Source organism: Podarcis erhardii, assembly GCF_964252035.2.
Source record: "Podarcis erhardii genome assembly, chromosome: 4".
In the NCBI taxonomy this organism is placed as follows: domain Eukaryota; kingdom Metazoa; phylum Chordata; class Lepidosauria; order Squamata; family Lacertidae; genus Podarcis; species Podarcis erhardii.
The window spans coordinates 36,449,094-36,464,470 of NC_138508.1; the positions used below are offsets into that span (position 1 = coordinate 36,449,094).

The 15,377-nt window shown below is 43.2% G+C and overlaps 1 long non-coding RNA gene across 1 annotated transcript; it reads left to right on the plus strand.

Moving 5' to 3' along the window:
* Nucleotides 1-13,542: 13,542 nt before the first annotated feature.
* LOC309340343 lies at nucleotides 13,543-14,387 on the plus strand. Its single transcript, XR_014155947.1, has 2 exons — nucleotides 13,543-13,617; nucleotides 14,242-14,387. It is a non-coding gene; the product is annotated as an uncharacterized lncRNA (long non-coding RNA).
* Nucleotides 14,388-15,377: the final 990 nt, after the last annotated feature.

A 15,377-nucleotide genomic window follows, 5' to 3' on the forward strand; every position in this document is an offset into this window, starting at 1 on the left:
TCGGCTGTGACTTCGGGTTTGATCTTAATTTCTTCTCCAATTCTTTAATTTTCTGCAAAATCTTATCTTTCCTTTCATTTTGTGTTCTTTTCTTTACAGTGTTCTGTTGTATCAAGAACCCCCTCATCACAGCTTTGCTTGCGTCCCAGATAGTTCTTTTTTCCACCGTAGTGTTCATATTTATTTCAAAATAATCCTTCAAGGTTTTTTGGGCCTTTTTGAGAATCTCCTGATCTCTAAACAAGCTATCATTCATCTTCCATCTAAAGGAGCCGGTTGGCAATAGTGTCATATCCATCTTCAGCGCATTATGGTCGGAGCAGGTCTTTGGGCAGATTTCCACTTTTCTGACCTTGGGTGCCAGACCTCTAGATATCCATATTTGGTCGATTCTTGTCCAAGTCAGTTGGGCTTCAGAGAAGAATGTTCCCTCTCTTCCCAGGGGGTTCTTAGTTCTCCAAATATCAATCCAGTCCATATTGTCAGCCATTTCAAAAAAGGTCTTTGGTAGTCTGCCGTCTTTTGTAACGTTTTGATTTTGTGACTTATCCATGTTTGTCGATACGACCCCATTCATATCTCCCATCATAATGATGTTGTTATAGTCCAGATAGTCCAGCATAGTCTCATGCAACTTCTTGTAAAATTCCGATTTCCCGTCATTTGGTGCATAAATTCCTAATATCAGAATCTTTTCTCCTTGGTGTTGTATCTCAATTCCTAATATTCTTCCATGTTCATCTTTGAATAAGAATTTAGGTGACAGGCTCTCTTTTGCATATATCACCACTCCTCGCTTCTTTACTCTGTCCGAAGATATAAATTCTTGGCCAAGTCTTTTGTTTATTAACACCTTTCTATGGAGCCTAGTCACGTGTGTTTCTTGTAAGCAGATAATATCCAATTGTTCTTTTTTTAATATATGAAAAATTTTCCTCCTTTTTTCCGGGATATTGCAGCCATTAATGTTCCAACTCAAAAGTTGCAGAGACATCCTGAATAAATCTGGTTATTTTTCAAGGGGTGGTATCTTGTTCAGAGAATCTTCAGAGTCCAAGGGTGCAGATGCCTCTGGTGTTTCAGGCCCTGGAAGTTGATCAATTCCTTTGTGAAGGTCCTCTCCGTATACGTTCAGAAATTTATCTCTGTCTTCCGATGTTCTGATTTTGATCTTCTTCCCTCTAAAGGTAAAAGATAGTCCTTGAGGAAATTCCCACCTAAAGATGATTGAATTCTTCCTTAATAGTCTTGTCAACTCCAAATAGTCAGATCTAAGATCTAGCAGTTGTTTAGGAATATCCTTGTAGATCTCAATTCTTTTGTCCAAAATGTCCAGTGACTTTCCGTAGTGTAGGCCCAAAATCTTATCCCTTTCCTCCTTTGACCTCAATATTATCAAACAATCTCTGGGCTTCTCTTTCTTTAGAAGTCTTCCGAGCCTAAAAGCTGAAACAATTTTAAAGTCCTTTTCCTCTAAACTCCAAAATTTGGAAAATTCTTTAGTCAGAAACTCAGCTAGGTTGCCTTCTTCCACTTCTGGTATTGCTCTTATCCTTAAATTGCTCTCCCTGTTCCGCAGTTCAAGCATGGACAAATAGGTCTGATGTTCGCCTACTTGCTTGCAGAGTGGTCTTACCTCTTGTTCTAAATTTTCAAGTTTTTGGCTGGTATCTTCAGCCAATTTCCGATTTTCCCCTGCAGCCTCCTTCAATTCTCCGATTGCTTGAGTATTCTGTGCGACTTGTCCAGATAATTTATTTAAACATTCTATGTTCTGCTCAATTTTGTATGTTTGCTCATCAGCTTTCTTGTCCAGAGATTCTACTTTCTTATCCAAAGATTCTAATTTTTCAAAAATTTTCTCTAAAATAGTAGTGCTTGCCCCTGAGGCCATATCTTCCAGTTGTAATTCCTCAGTTTCTCCCTCCCCTGCCCGTGGCAGAGAAACAGTTTCGACCTCAGAGGGCAAAGTAGGCACAGATGATCTACGTGCCTGTGAGGCTGCGGTTAAAGTTGTCAAGGTTGTTTGTTTAGTTCTTCCTCTCCTTCTTGTACCACTCATTCCAAAGTTATCTAAAATTCAAGGTCAAGCTGAGTTGTTCCCATGAGAAAGCCCCAGCACAGATGGTCACAGTCAATAAGGGGCCGGGAAAAAGAAAGTAAAGTAAAAGTCACTGTTATAAGTCCCAAATCCTCTAGGGGGAGTTTAAAATATTTCAGGGAAGAAATCAATTTCAGTTAAAATAAAGTCAAATTTCTAAGTCCAAGAACCTTCAATAAAAAGATTTTTCAGCAGAGTTAAGGTTTAGTGCAACAACAGTATTTCTGATGGTGTAAGCTGGTAATCCAAATGCTTCAAAGTTACAAGTTCAGACTCTCTCAGATTGTTTCAAAGTTCAGATTCAAAGTATCCAAGCTGCAAACTGCAAGCTGACAGCTCAGTTTCTCAGGCAGTTCCAGCGCCTGGGGTTTTTAGTTAAAATATAGCTCCAAAGGGAGAAAGGTTAAAATATAACTAAAATTCATAAAAGTCCAGCACATGAGGTTATTTATTCCACTTAAAATAAAGTTCAATGGGTGCTCAGATCGAATAGTTTAAAAGGTCTCTCTTTGCCTCCACTCTTCCACGCTCTTTGCGTTCAAGTTCAATGGGAGCGGAAGACGGACTTCCTGTTTTTCGTCAATCCGCTTTCAGCCAAATTTAATGTTTTAAAGTCCCGAATTACATACAGTCCGTTGTTTACTCACGGGTTGTTGTTTTTAAAGCATAAATTTCAGGAAGAAAGGTCAGCGCTCACTGGCAACAGCTACGCGGCTTCACTCCGCCGATTGCGGAACGACCCACAGCGCCGCAGCCTCCTCCGCGATCCGGAGCCCCTTACGAGGCTCCCTCAACGTTTCGGTGGCCGCTTCTGGCACCCGCCGGGTCCCGGGACCGCAGGCTTCTGCTGCCTGCGGTTTTCCGTTTCTGGGTCTCCGCTGCGCCGTAGCGGACGACCCTTTCTCGTGCGGAGCTTCCCTTCCCGTTAGGAAAGGGCAGCCATTACCCTTCGCGCCGCCTCCGGAAGTCCAAAATACCCAATATTTAAAACCATTTCTATCTCATCTCTCCATTCAGGTTGAGGTGACAAATGCGATTTTAACCAAATAAATGTGCAAGAAAAGCCGCACAACAGAACAATTTAAATACTGTATAAAAACAGAAACAGCTTGACACAAATCATAAAAATGTTTATTATCACGGCAATGCCATCCGCTTCCCAAATGCTGGCCCGTTTTGCATTTTGGAACACACTGCTGCTTGTTAAGGTACTGAACCTAGTAGAGAGGATGAATATTCCTGTCACTCAGCATGAAGCCATGGCAGTGAGAGGTCCTGAGGGTGAAACAACTATTTTAAATGGAGAGCATCAAAAGGATTCTACAAAGCTTTTCACAAACACTTCATAAAATGAAAATAAATAAATAAAACACTGTCTTTAAAGCTTAGCTTTCCTTGTAATGAGAAGGTGCTGTGTTCACATATATGTCTGTGATGGTTTGCGTCAACTGCACCTCATCACATCCTTGGGTCGGGTACGTGTGATTCTTATGAGTTCTGTAGGGAAAAAACCCCACCTGTTCCTATTTCAAGGCTCTTCAAATAACTTTCCACTTTATTTTTGGGTACCCATAAGAGTGGTTGGTGGGGTTGGCCTAAGCAGGGTGGCATTACTCAACTGTCACTGAGTATCCTTTCCCATTCCTGGGAAGAAAGCAGGAGGGATGAGGTGCAGGGAGGGAGCGAGGTGTCATGCAAGTGTGGCAGAAGAAGCATCCAATTGGCTCCATCACAGCTCTTGAACTGCATCTCACTGCCTGTGCACCTTCCTCCCCTTCTCAGGAACCAGCACTAATGCTCAGTGTTTGGAAGGCAGATGAGCAATGGTACCTTGCTTCCATTGAATGCTCCAATCAGAAGTTATCACTAGCCCTACTTGTTCATTTCACCAAACTTCATTGGCCAGTTGGTTCACAGGCTAATCAGCAACTGGGACAACCATGGCCCATTAGAAGCTACCATGATCAATGCAAACAGTTCTGAGACACAAATCATCATGGGGTGTGTGTCATAGAGTGTAATGTCCCCTGTGATTTCAGCATCCTAGAATATAAATAAATGCACCTTCCTAATGGCATTCCTGGATCTCAGTTGTATGGAGCTGTCCTTTTATAATATCATTTTTCTTGTTGCCAAAAATGGGCCTTTTCAGTGATGACTCCCTGTTTTTGGAATCTTTATTCCCTAGGGAAACATGCCTGGTGCCTCCATTGTTAGACTTTAGGTGCCAGGTCAATACATTTATATTTACAGAGGCCTTTGGTCAGAGCTGACCCAGCCACTAGACAGGGTAAGGCTGTTGCCTCAGATGGCAGAAGCCACCTAGATGCCATGCCCATGGGTGTCCTGCCGCATCCACTAGTGGCAAAGAAATGCCTCCACTATCAGCACCAATTTGGGGCAAGATCATGTCTATCTGGGGTGAGATCTCACCCCAAATCACTCAATATCTTGCCTGAATTTTTTTTCTGCCAGTGGAGGATGTGGCAGGGCACGCAGTGGCATGGCAGGGGGCAGCAGCAGGTAGGGTGGGTGGCAGCAGCAGCAGAACAAGGCAGTACTTCTCATTTTGTTTGAAGCAGCAAAATGGGACATTCCACCCCTGCCTTTGGTAGTAGCTAAGTTAGTACCCACTGTAACACTCCTCTTTTAGTTGGGTGGGGTAGGACTTGAGCTTCTTATTGGGCTATTGGATGAACATTTCAGGAACCAGTAGTCAGGATGAGAGGGTTGGAATTACAAAGAAGCAAGTTTGCCTCTCCTTGATGAGGATTTTGTCAGGGTATTTAGAGACTATTTTCTGACTGACAACTCTCGGTGCTTTCCCACAAATATTCCCTGCCTTCAGTGGCAATGCTGGGGTTTTAGCTGCAGCACCACAGACTTTTCTCATGGTCTTCACATATATCTGACTTTTCCTTCAGGGGTTTAAAAAGAGAGAGAGGGCTATTCTACTTCATCGCTCCATGTTACATTTCAGTGAGGAAAAGCTGTGTCTACCCATCAATGTACCGTGCTGGAATTAATGCAGACACTTACCATTCATAGATCAAGTTAATGCTGAAATATTGCCACATAAGCATTAACTTCCTTGTTACCACAATTACGCATAAGCAGAGAGAGGAACTTCTGAGACTGCTCCAGACATAAAACACACACTCTCACTTATTTCTATAGCATCCCCTGAAATTTACAACAACTCAGTTATTAGGGAATTAGAGGAAGGGGACACAGTGTTCAGGCTCTAGCTGAGATTCCCCACTCCCTACAGCTACTAACTGCTGGGAGAATGTGGCAGTGCTGAAAGACAACCTCATGGTGGTGTCATTACTGCCACTTCCAGGAACAGGTCAGGGTGGCAGTGAGGCCAGAGTGGCGTGACCACATATGCAAAATTGGCTTTGTTGATGTACCCTGCCCCACACCTGAACTGTCCGCATAGGTGGAAGTGACACCACTGCTGGGAAGAAAGCTCTGCAACACTGCACTCATGTAACAGCCCATGACTGGGACTGAGAGAAGGGAAGCAGAAGCCCTTCTCCATTTTGCTTCGATCCAGCTCCAGGACTGAGAATCATAGAATTGTAGAGTTGGAAGGGACCCAAGAATCATCTAGTCCAATTTCAGCTAAAGCACCCAAGACAGATGAACATCCAACCTCTGCTTAAAAACCTCCAAGGGAGGAGAGTCCACAACTTCCTGACTAAAAACTACTGCCAGGGTTTTATTTCCCCCTCCTCCCTCTAAATCCCTTTTCCATTTGTGCTTTTATCTTTTTCAGATTGTAAACTGGAGGGTTGCCACCATTTTATTTCTGATCTTTGTAAACTATTCTTTTCTTTTCTGAAGAGCAAGGTACGAATGCTTTAATTGCTTGATTAAATCTAAGAGTGCAGAGAAGGACGTGAGTCTAAGGAAAAGACTTGTGGCTTACACCTTGCACCACTGATGTTATACAGTGGTACCTCTGGTTAAGAACTTAATTCGTTCTGGAGGTCTGTTCTTAATCTGAAACTGTTCTTAACCTGAGGTACCACTTTAGCTAATAGGGCCTCCCGCTGCCGCCGTGCCACCGCCATGTGATTTCTGTTCTTATCCTGAAGCAAAGTTCTTAACCCAAGGTACTATTTCTGGGTTAGCGGAGTCTGTAACCTGAAGCGTATGTAACCTGAAGCGTCTGTAACCCGAGGTACCACTGTATTGCCCTTCAGCTATACCAAACAGATGATTTGGAGCTAGAACTTGGATGTGCTTAAGGACTGAGGACTTGCATGCCTCCCTATCAGCCTCTGCAAAGTGTGGAATAACCTCTGGGAAAGGAGACTTCTCTTTGACACCCATTGGGAGTCACTGTGCAAGCTGCTCTATACATACAAGAACCTGTATTGAATAGGTTTCCACTCTTTGTTTTCTGAGGGTGAACATTTCTGCTGTCACTACCCCTTCCTCTCTGACATCTTGATGCTCACCTTAAAAGGTAACCGGTCCCGCAGACTTTCAAAGGTATGCCTGCAACGAAAATTAATAACCTCATTGCGGCAATGTGCTGAATACTGATGATCAGTTATGCCATAAATACTTTTGCTGTAAAAGCAGCCTTTAGCACGTCTCCCAACTACCACCCCCTTTCTAGTTCCAGTTGATGCATCAATTGTTTGGGGATCAGGCCCCTGAACTAAGACATATGCATTAGTAAATCACCTCTGCTGCATATATCAGAAAGAAAATAAACTGCCTTTCTATTAAGTTAAATGAACTGACATAGCTTGAAGCTTTGCATATTCTTAATCTAAGATGATTCAAAAATGCCTCTTTGCCCATTTTTTAACATCTCACATATTCTGAAGAACACATCAAAAGCTGCTCACACATTAAATAAATGATTGACTGTCATATTAGAATATACAATTTCAGAAGTTCCAAAAAATCTTGGGGGGAAACCTGCTACCTGCCTCTCCCCACACCAGCACACTCAAGTATCTTAACATCTCTGTTTCCCACTGTTGAACAGACTGCAGATAGGGCTGCCTGACCCATGACAGTGCTTGCAGAGAGGTGAACAACTGTGGGCCTGAAGGAAGGGCCGATGCTTTCTAGGGATGGGGGAAGAGATTCTATTCAGTTTGCATTTAAAGGTGGACCTATCCAATTTGCACTTTCTGAAACAATATACAAGCTGAAACTCTGCCATCCTTCACAAGTCACACTTCTGCAAATCTTGCAATGCAGTTCCCAACAAAGCAATGTGCAGATACATGTGTATGCTATGGTTAAGTCTGCATAAAACTGCATATGCATTCAAAATGCATTACATTAGGAAATGTTGCTTTGCAAAAATGCAAAGTTGCATGTAACCAAACATATATTTGGAGAAATTCGCACTAAAAACTTGGTGACTCTCAAAGTGATGTGGAAATTTGGAGAACTGGAATAAGAGCAAGAAAATGAGGAATAGAGAGAAATCTTAATTCACCTATCTCCATCACTTTCGACCCAGGTTCATGTGTACTCAAAATGCAGGTCCTGGGTATCATCTTGCCTCAATAGTGCTCTTTCAATAATCCTTAGTGGGATTGGATGCTAGCAAGTTGATACCAGCCACACTTTCAGGGGGAAAGAGTGTTCTATAGCTGGGGTAAAGGTAAGGATAAAGGTAAAGGGACCCCTGACCATTAGGTCCAGTCGTGACCGACTTTGGGATTGCGGTGCTCATCTTGCTTTATTGGCCGAGGGAGCCGACATACAGCTTCCAGGTCATGTGGCCAGCATGACTAAGCCGCTTCTGGTGAACCAGAGCAGCGCACGGGGTACCACCACTGAAAAGACTCCATCCAGGTGTCAAGCAGTTCAGGCTTTGCTCAAGAGCCTCCACAGCAGATATGAAGCCTGGACAGGACAAAGCTGGGGAAGTCACTCATTTATACCCAGTTTATTCAGTTTCTCATACAGGCTTATCACAGTCTCAGTTATAAGAAAGGTTTGCTTACTAATCATCTCCATAATACTTGTCTTTTGTAGTTCTTTTGGTAACCATGGGTGTTCCTCCATTGTTACAGGGGTGGCTAAGATTTTTGTTGTTCTTGCTTCGTCATGCTATTCTTGTTCTAGCACAGCATACCTATTGGTGGTAGAAAAAGTATTTCTGATGATGTCCAAGTCTTTTCCTTTGGGGAATTGGTCCAACTTCAGTCATTTCCCAGCCTTGGAATCTATCTGCTCTGGAGTAGAGAGTTGCTGTTTCTTAGCTCCCATCTCAGCAGTTTCTGGCCTAATCTCTCTCTCCTTCTCTCCATTGCCGAGTTGTAAATCTTCCCTTAGTTAGCAGTTGTATTCCTGGTAGTTTCAAATTATTTTTCGTAGCTCTAATTATTCACCTCAGGTAGAGAAAGGGGGAGAGAAGCCCTAATTACAGAGGCGCCTCTGGCCTGGAGATGTTACTCCATTACCATCTTGGGCTGCTCCCCCACTCATTTATATGATTTCATTATATTTCCACCCTCCTCCAATTTATTCTCAGAATAACCAGGTAAAGGACGGAAGGCCAAGGATTAGTGATTGACCCAAGATTATACAGCAACTTTCATGTTTGAGTGGGGATCTGAACCTGGACCTCTAGTTCAACACTCTAACCACTCTACTTCACTGTCTCTCTGTGTCCACAGTTCCTGACCCAGCAGATCGTTTGTGCAAAGACCTCCACCCCCTTTGGAGATCTCATGCTGTCTTTGGAGCAGGTTGCAGAAGGTTTCAGCTTATCCATCAATCGATTGTACTGTAAGTGGCACCTGAGATTATTCAACATGCAGCATCTGTTACTGGTGCCATTGCTGTTGATATATCACCCATACCCTCTCTTTCAAACCTCTTTGAAATGTAAAATGTTCTCACTTTATTTTTATTTTTTTAAAGAAACAAATTTATTTTGGCAACTCTGGCAAGCAAACTGAAAATATTTAGGATTGTAATGAGCTACTGGGTTGCATTTGCAACAAAGCGTAGATTTCCAGTTGGATGAAAAACAAACAACCTCCCCAAAGAAGCAAACAGTATGAGAGAGAGGGTGTCTCTGCTAGTCAACCCTGTATTGTGACTATATTTCCCCGAGACAATGATTCATGAATCTTAGTTTAATCAACCCTGGCAAGTTATACATGAGTTCCACTATGTGTTTTACTGTCACTAGGTGGCAGTATAATATCAGGTATATATGCCACCGGTCGGGTTCATGTAGTTTATCCTTTGCATCTTTATTCTTAAATTTCTCCTTTTCCTTCCCTTACTTTTGTACTTTTCTCCTTATTTAAATTGCCTGCACAATTTCTTTTTCCTTGCAGAGCTTTGGAGGAGGAGGAGGAGGAGGGCATGAGAGCAGCTTCTGTTGTTCCACGTGTGACATAGGCTGCAAACAGAGCATGTGGAGAGAGCAGCGTGTGACTTGAAGAGAGATGGAAGGGCTTAATGGTGAAGAGATGGAGTTTGATCCTCCTCTGCTAAATGTCACAGTGCTCAGCAGCTGGAATGCAGAATGTAGGAGGGAATGAAAGGCAAGAGGTGAAGCAGAGGAATCAACCGGAAATTTGATACGCCGTGTTGCTTTCCCTGCAACGTGAAAACAACAGAGGTGACAGATCCGGGAAAGGGAAAGAGGGAATGGGTCAGACATCCCCTCTGCCATGCTTTTTATTTTTAAAACTGCCTTGCTGGGTGAAATATATTCAGAGTCGAGAGTGGATTTTATGCTCTTTATTCAGCTCATAGTGATTAGGAGGAATGGAAGTTCCCCCAGAAGGTCTGCTTTATATATATTATTTACACAATGGGCCCCATCTGATTGGCTAATTCCGGGATTCTCCTGTAGGCCAATCAGGTTGCAGATTCGCTTCCACTTGGAGCTGGATTGGGTGGCTCCTGTGGACCAATCAGACTGCTGCATTCTGAATCCTATTGTTCTAGGACCAATCAGACTGCTGCATTTTGGATCCTATTCAACTCAGTACATAACACTGGATAACTGGACGTAAAGTCCATCTAGGCCGCAATTGTGACTCCAGCACCGATGCCATTGAGAAGCGTATAACCAAGACAAGGTCTTGAAAATAAACTTGCCTCCCAGCATACAGATAGGGTGGATATGTGTCCTATTTTATGCAGTTCAGACCTCCATTTGAAGGAGTTAAATTTCAAGGGCTGTCTGATCAAAGTTATGGGGTGAGGACCTGGACCTTGAGGGTGTACATCAATGGCCAGCAGCAAAGAGATCTTCCTGACCACAGCATTCTGACCACTATGATGAGATGTATTGTGTTTCTCTAAATGTATCAGCCAAAACTGGCTCCCCTGTGATTGCCTCCCATTAGTGCTGCCCCCTGAAGCAATGGAGAGCAAGTCCGTTCCGTCTTCTGTGAGGCAGCCATTCAGGAATTTGATAGCAGCTGTCTCCTTACTCTTCTCTTCCCTGGACTAAACATGTCCAACTCTTCTCACCAGTATCAGCTGAAGTTTTAGTGATGTTTCTAATTATGTTTTACAGCTATTTATTGACTGGTGTTAATGTATTTTCTATGCTGTAGATCGCCACGCTGTATTTTTATGAAAGAGTCTGTTAGGCATTTTCAAATAAAGAAATTAACAATTCCTCACAGGACCTGGAACCAGACAATACTTTTCCTCCAGCAACTGAAGTGGCACAAAAGCACTATTGTCACTTTCTATGTACAGACATACCCCACTACCATAGCTAGGGCCAGGTTCTGCAGGTTTCAGCAGTGTTTCAAACACCTCTAATTCCAGAGGCAGTAATGGGGCAGAAGAAGATGACTGAAATGCAGAGGGCCTGCCTCTGAAGATGGTTCAGAAAATTCAGCTGGTGCAGAATTCAGCAGCCAGGTTGCTCACCGGGGCAAGAAGGTTTGAGAACACAACACCAATCCTGCCCCGATTGCATAGGCTGCCAATTCATTTCTGGGCCCAATTCAAAGTGTTGTTTCTTTCTTTTTAAAAAACATGTAAAGCCTTAAACAGCTCAGGACCACAATACTTCAAGGATGCTGCAAAAAGGAGCCCTGGGAAATTACCCCCTTCCCCTCCCTCCCACCGGCTGAAAATCAAGCAAAACTCAAATGTTTTGAGATCTCTTGATGGGAAGGCTTATATTATAAGAGCGTTCCTTTTTAAGAAAACCTATCTGCCAAGATAATCAGTTGAGTTCAAACCTGGAAGCCTTTCCCTAGTCATGTTTATGCAGTTTGTAATATCTCTAATGAGTAACAGGTGGGCACTGGAAAAGGACAGAGGAGGCCCTTAAAAGACTTTGGCAGGGCTATTGCCTTTGCTGTAACTGTCAGCCCCAATATTTCTTCCAAATCGTTCCAGTTCAAAGAGGTAAAAATACCCAGTCATTATTTTTTATCTGCTTTACCACCAATATGATTTGATCTGCTGGCCCTTGTGCTTTCTGGAATGCGCTTCAAACGGCACAGTGACGGATTGATATATATGAACATGTAAAAAAGGGAAGCTGAAGCTCAGCCAGAGCTGAGAAATGTGATAAAGCAGCTTAAATGAAATTAAAGGGGCAAGGGGGCTTGCACTGCAATACTTGGAAGTCAATTCCACCCCTCCTCCTCCTGCCTCAGACTTAGGGAGGGGCCTGCACAGATCTTATATTTTGTTTCATGAGAAAACTGAGAGAAGTCCTCAAACTAACTGTGTTGAACTTTATTGATGCCCCTATTGAAATGTGTATAATTTGATCCTGATTTCATAGGGTTTGTTGCTCATTTTAATCTTTCAGCCCTGAAGAAAGAGGCTAGGGGTCAGAATTTACCTGTAAATAACAAACTAAATTATATAAACTCTCCCAATCACATAAACGTAGAAAGGAGATGATCTGATTTTACAACAGAAAGGGCACCTGGGTGAGGATCCTAAACCCTCCCTGCACCTATAGTTCACCTTCCTGCAATCTGGTTATCTGTCAGGAACTGACTGCAGTGGGGGGAGGCACCAGTGGGGGAGCCCCTAGAGGAAGAAGGCTCAGAGGCAGGAGATTGGTGGTGGGACACCGAGGAGAGGTCAGAGGAAGAAGAATGGGGGAATAGTTGGATGCTGAAGAGGCAACAGGATTTAGTGAGCAAGGAGAGCCTGTGATAGGGAACAGTGCAGACTCAGAAACTGAAGCAGAGGAGTGGGAGCAAGAGGCTGAAGAAGAATCCCAGGAGTTTGCATCTCCTACTGCAACAAGCCCATCTCCCCCATCTCCAAGGATGCAAGGACTGATGCATAGAGCAAAAGAGAGAGCACAGGTGCCCAGATGCCGTTTGATGCCGTTTGGGGGACATCCAGCAGGGGAGGACCCTTAGCAGAGGTAGAAGGAGGGGACTGTCAGCCCTGGCAACTATAGGAGTGCTGACCTGTATCTGAACCAAACCTTGACATCACCTTACACTCCCAGATGCTTCCCCTATGTCCACCTCAGTTAAGGTGTGAGACCAGAAGTAAGCTCAGTTAAGAGTACAGTGCTATAGGGAGGAGAATGGTGGCTGAAGAAAGGGTTTTGTTCTCCACATCTGCCATCCCTTATGCTGTAACAGACACACTTTATACTAGGACTCTGAAACTGCTGCAGATGCATCCCAGACACTGATCCGCATCAGGCTAATTTGCATCAACCCGGGATTCATCTGGAGAGGGTTGAGGCAGCCCTGGGTTATTTCCAGTTCAGATCAGGCCCACCTGAGGCTAAGTGGGGCTGTCTAAAGGGTTGATGGTCAGGCAACTAGGAGAGTGTGGTGCGATGGGGAAGAAGAAGAAGGAGGAGGAGGAGGAGGAGGAGGAGGAGGAGGAGGAGGAGGAGGGGGAGGAGGCAGGCATCCTGGGTCTCCTTTCTCCCGTGCTTGACCATATGTTTGTTTTAAACCCCAATTAAGCACTTAACAAGGCCCCCAATTTGGTTTGGGGACCAGATCTGTGTCAAATTGGGGTCACAATAAAGCATCTGATCAGGCCCCAAATGAGATCAGGGTCGCGCCCTGGGAAGACTTGAGGTTAAACAAATTGAGATAAGTAAAAAAATAGATCTGCTGCAGTTGTGTGTGGTTTGGCCCACAGAGCTGGCCCAGGACAGTGTGTGTGTGTGTGTGTGTGTGTGTGTGTGTGTGTGTGTGTGTATGTGTGCATACGTACACACACACACACACACACACACACACACACTCTCTCACTTTTTAAGCAAAAATGTCCATGGGATAACCATGCTTTTTTCTAGTTCTCTTTTTTTAGATAACTTCATCCATCCTTGACCGTGATAAAGACATTTTGTGTGTGCATGTGTGTGAAAATAGCACCCCCTTGTTCTTTATCAATCTGATCCTTTCAGTGATGCCACAATCTATGGTTTGTGACATCACAATTCATCATCAAAGAAAGGATTATAGATGTTACGCTGCCTGTGAAAGAGACAGCAGGTGGAGGCTGATAAGGAAGGAGAAAGCTGTTGTTTCAGCATAAACAACTTGGTAACTGCTAAGCAGCAGTAATGGGAAGATAAATGCAAGAATTCTTTTTTAAATTCAAAATTTTATGGCACAAACATTATACATATATTGATATCATCTATCTATCTACACACATACATATATGTATATATGCGCACACACGCTACAGTAAAGGTGAACCTTAGAAGGAATTGGATCCATTAATTGTGTAAACAAACTAAAATAAGGCAATATGGATGCAATATATTGAATGCAAAAATGAATATAGATATGTATAACTCTATATAGCTCAGATGTTAAAAGAAATGCAGGAGTGCTTAACAAACTTGCTAAAACATATTGGAATTTATTCCAAAGCCAGCTGGTGAAAAATGAATGAAATCGCGTGGGGTGGGATTATTGTTTTTTGCTAACTAGAGAAAAAACTCCAACTTGGACACAACTGAACTGTGTTCAATGTTGATTACTCCCTTGTCATTGTGTTTAGGATTGTAGCCTAAGGCTGTGATTCTATGGAACATTTACTTAGAATTCAGTCCAACTGACTACATTCTCATCTATGTTTTAGCCCAAGAAGAGCAAATAATGTTGACTTACTGAGAAATGAGGACCAAACCAAATTCTCTTCTGCCTCTATTTCTGTAGGAAGCTCTGCTTGATCTTCATCCAGGATACCCAAAGTGCAAAAAAATACCTGGAAGAAATGGAACGGCACCTTCACATTTTCTTCTCTCAGTATCTCTCAAGTATAAAATTAAACACTGAGAAGAGTCAGGCCAACCATCCGATAATTTAAATGCTTTTATTTGCTTAATTAGAAGCTGCAAGTGCCTGAATATCTCCAGGCTTTTTTTTCCTTTTTCTTTTTTTTTTTTTTTTGAAGTTGTGTCTTTGCTCATCTCATTTCTCAAGCCACTTTTCACATAAGGTGCTTTCATAAATAGGATGAGATGAAATTGTGTTTTAAGGAGAGATGAAGAACCAAGGAAGAGAAATATTTGAATCACTCATCATTTAGACAGGAAAGTCACCAGTTAAGGCCAAACACACACACACACACACACACACACACACACACACACACACACTTTGGGCAGCGGAAACAGGAGGGCATATGAACATTGCTGAAAAGCAGCGGAACATCAAGCTGTGTTGATCCAAGTGACAAGTGAATTCATTAGCAAATGAACAAATTCCCCATGAGTTAGAAGCCCTTCTTTGGGGAATGATGCCAATCAAAAACAATGGTGGTTGCCAAGAGTTTCAGCCATGAATCAGAAGGTCAAGTGATGCCATGGACCCACTGCATGGTCTTAGGCAAATCACTGAGTTTCCCTCCAAGCCTATAATATGTGGGGGATGATGCTGTCCACCCTTACAAGGTTGGTGTGCTAATTACAGAGATAAGAGGAATTTTGAACACTTGAAAATGCTACACAAATAGTAGGGCTATACACAACCTCTTAATCTGATTTGGGGACCAATCTAGCACTTGAGAGTGGCCCCAATTTGATCAGGGATGACCTGGGCCAACCTGACCTGGATCCAGGTAGCCTGCAGGCATAATCTTCTGTCCTTTCTCCTTGCCGCTGGCTGCATCCCTTTTCAACAGCTCTAGACTGCAGGTGGACCTGATCCAACCCAAGGAGATCTGGGGCAGCCTCTACATGCTCTAGCTGAATCTTGGGTTGACCTGAATAACACCAATTTACTTCAGGATCCAGGATTTGGCTGATACTGATGCACACAATACTAAATAATGATCACCTGGAGTAAGATAT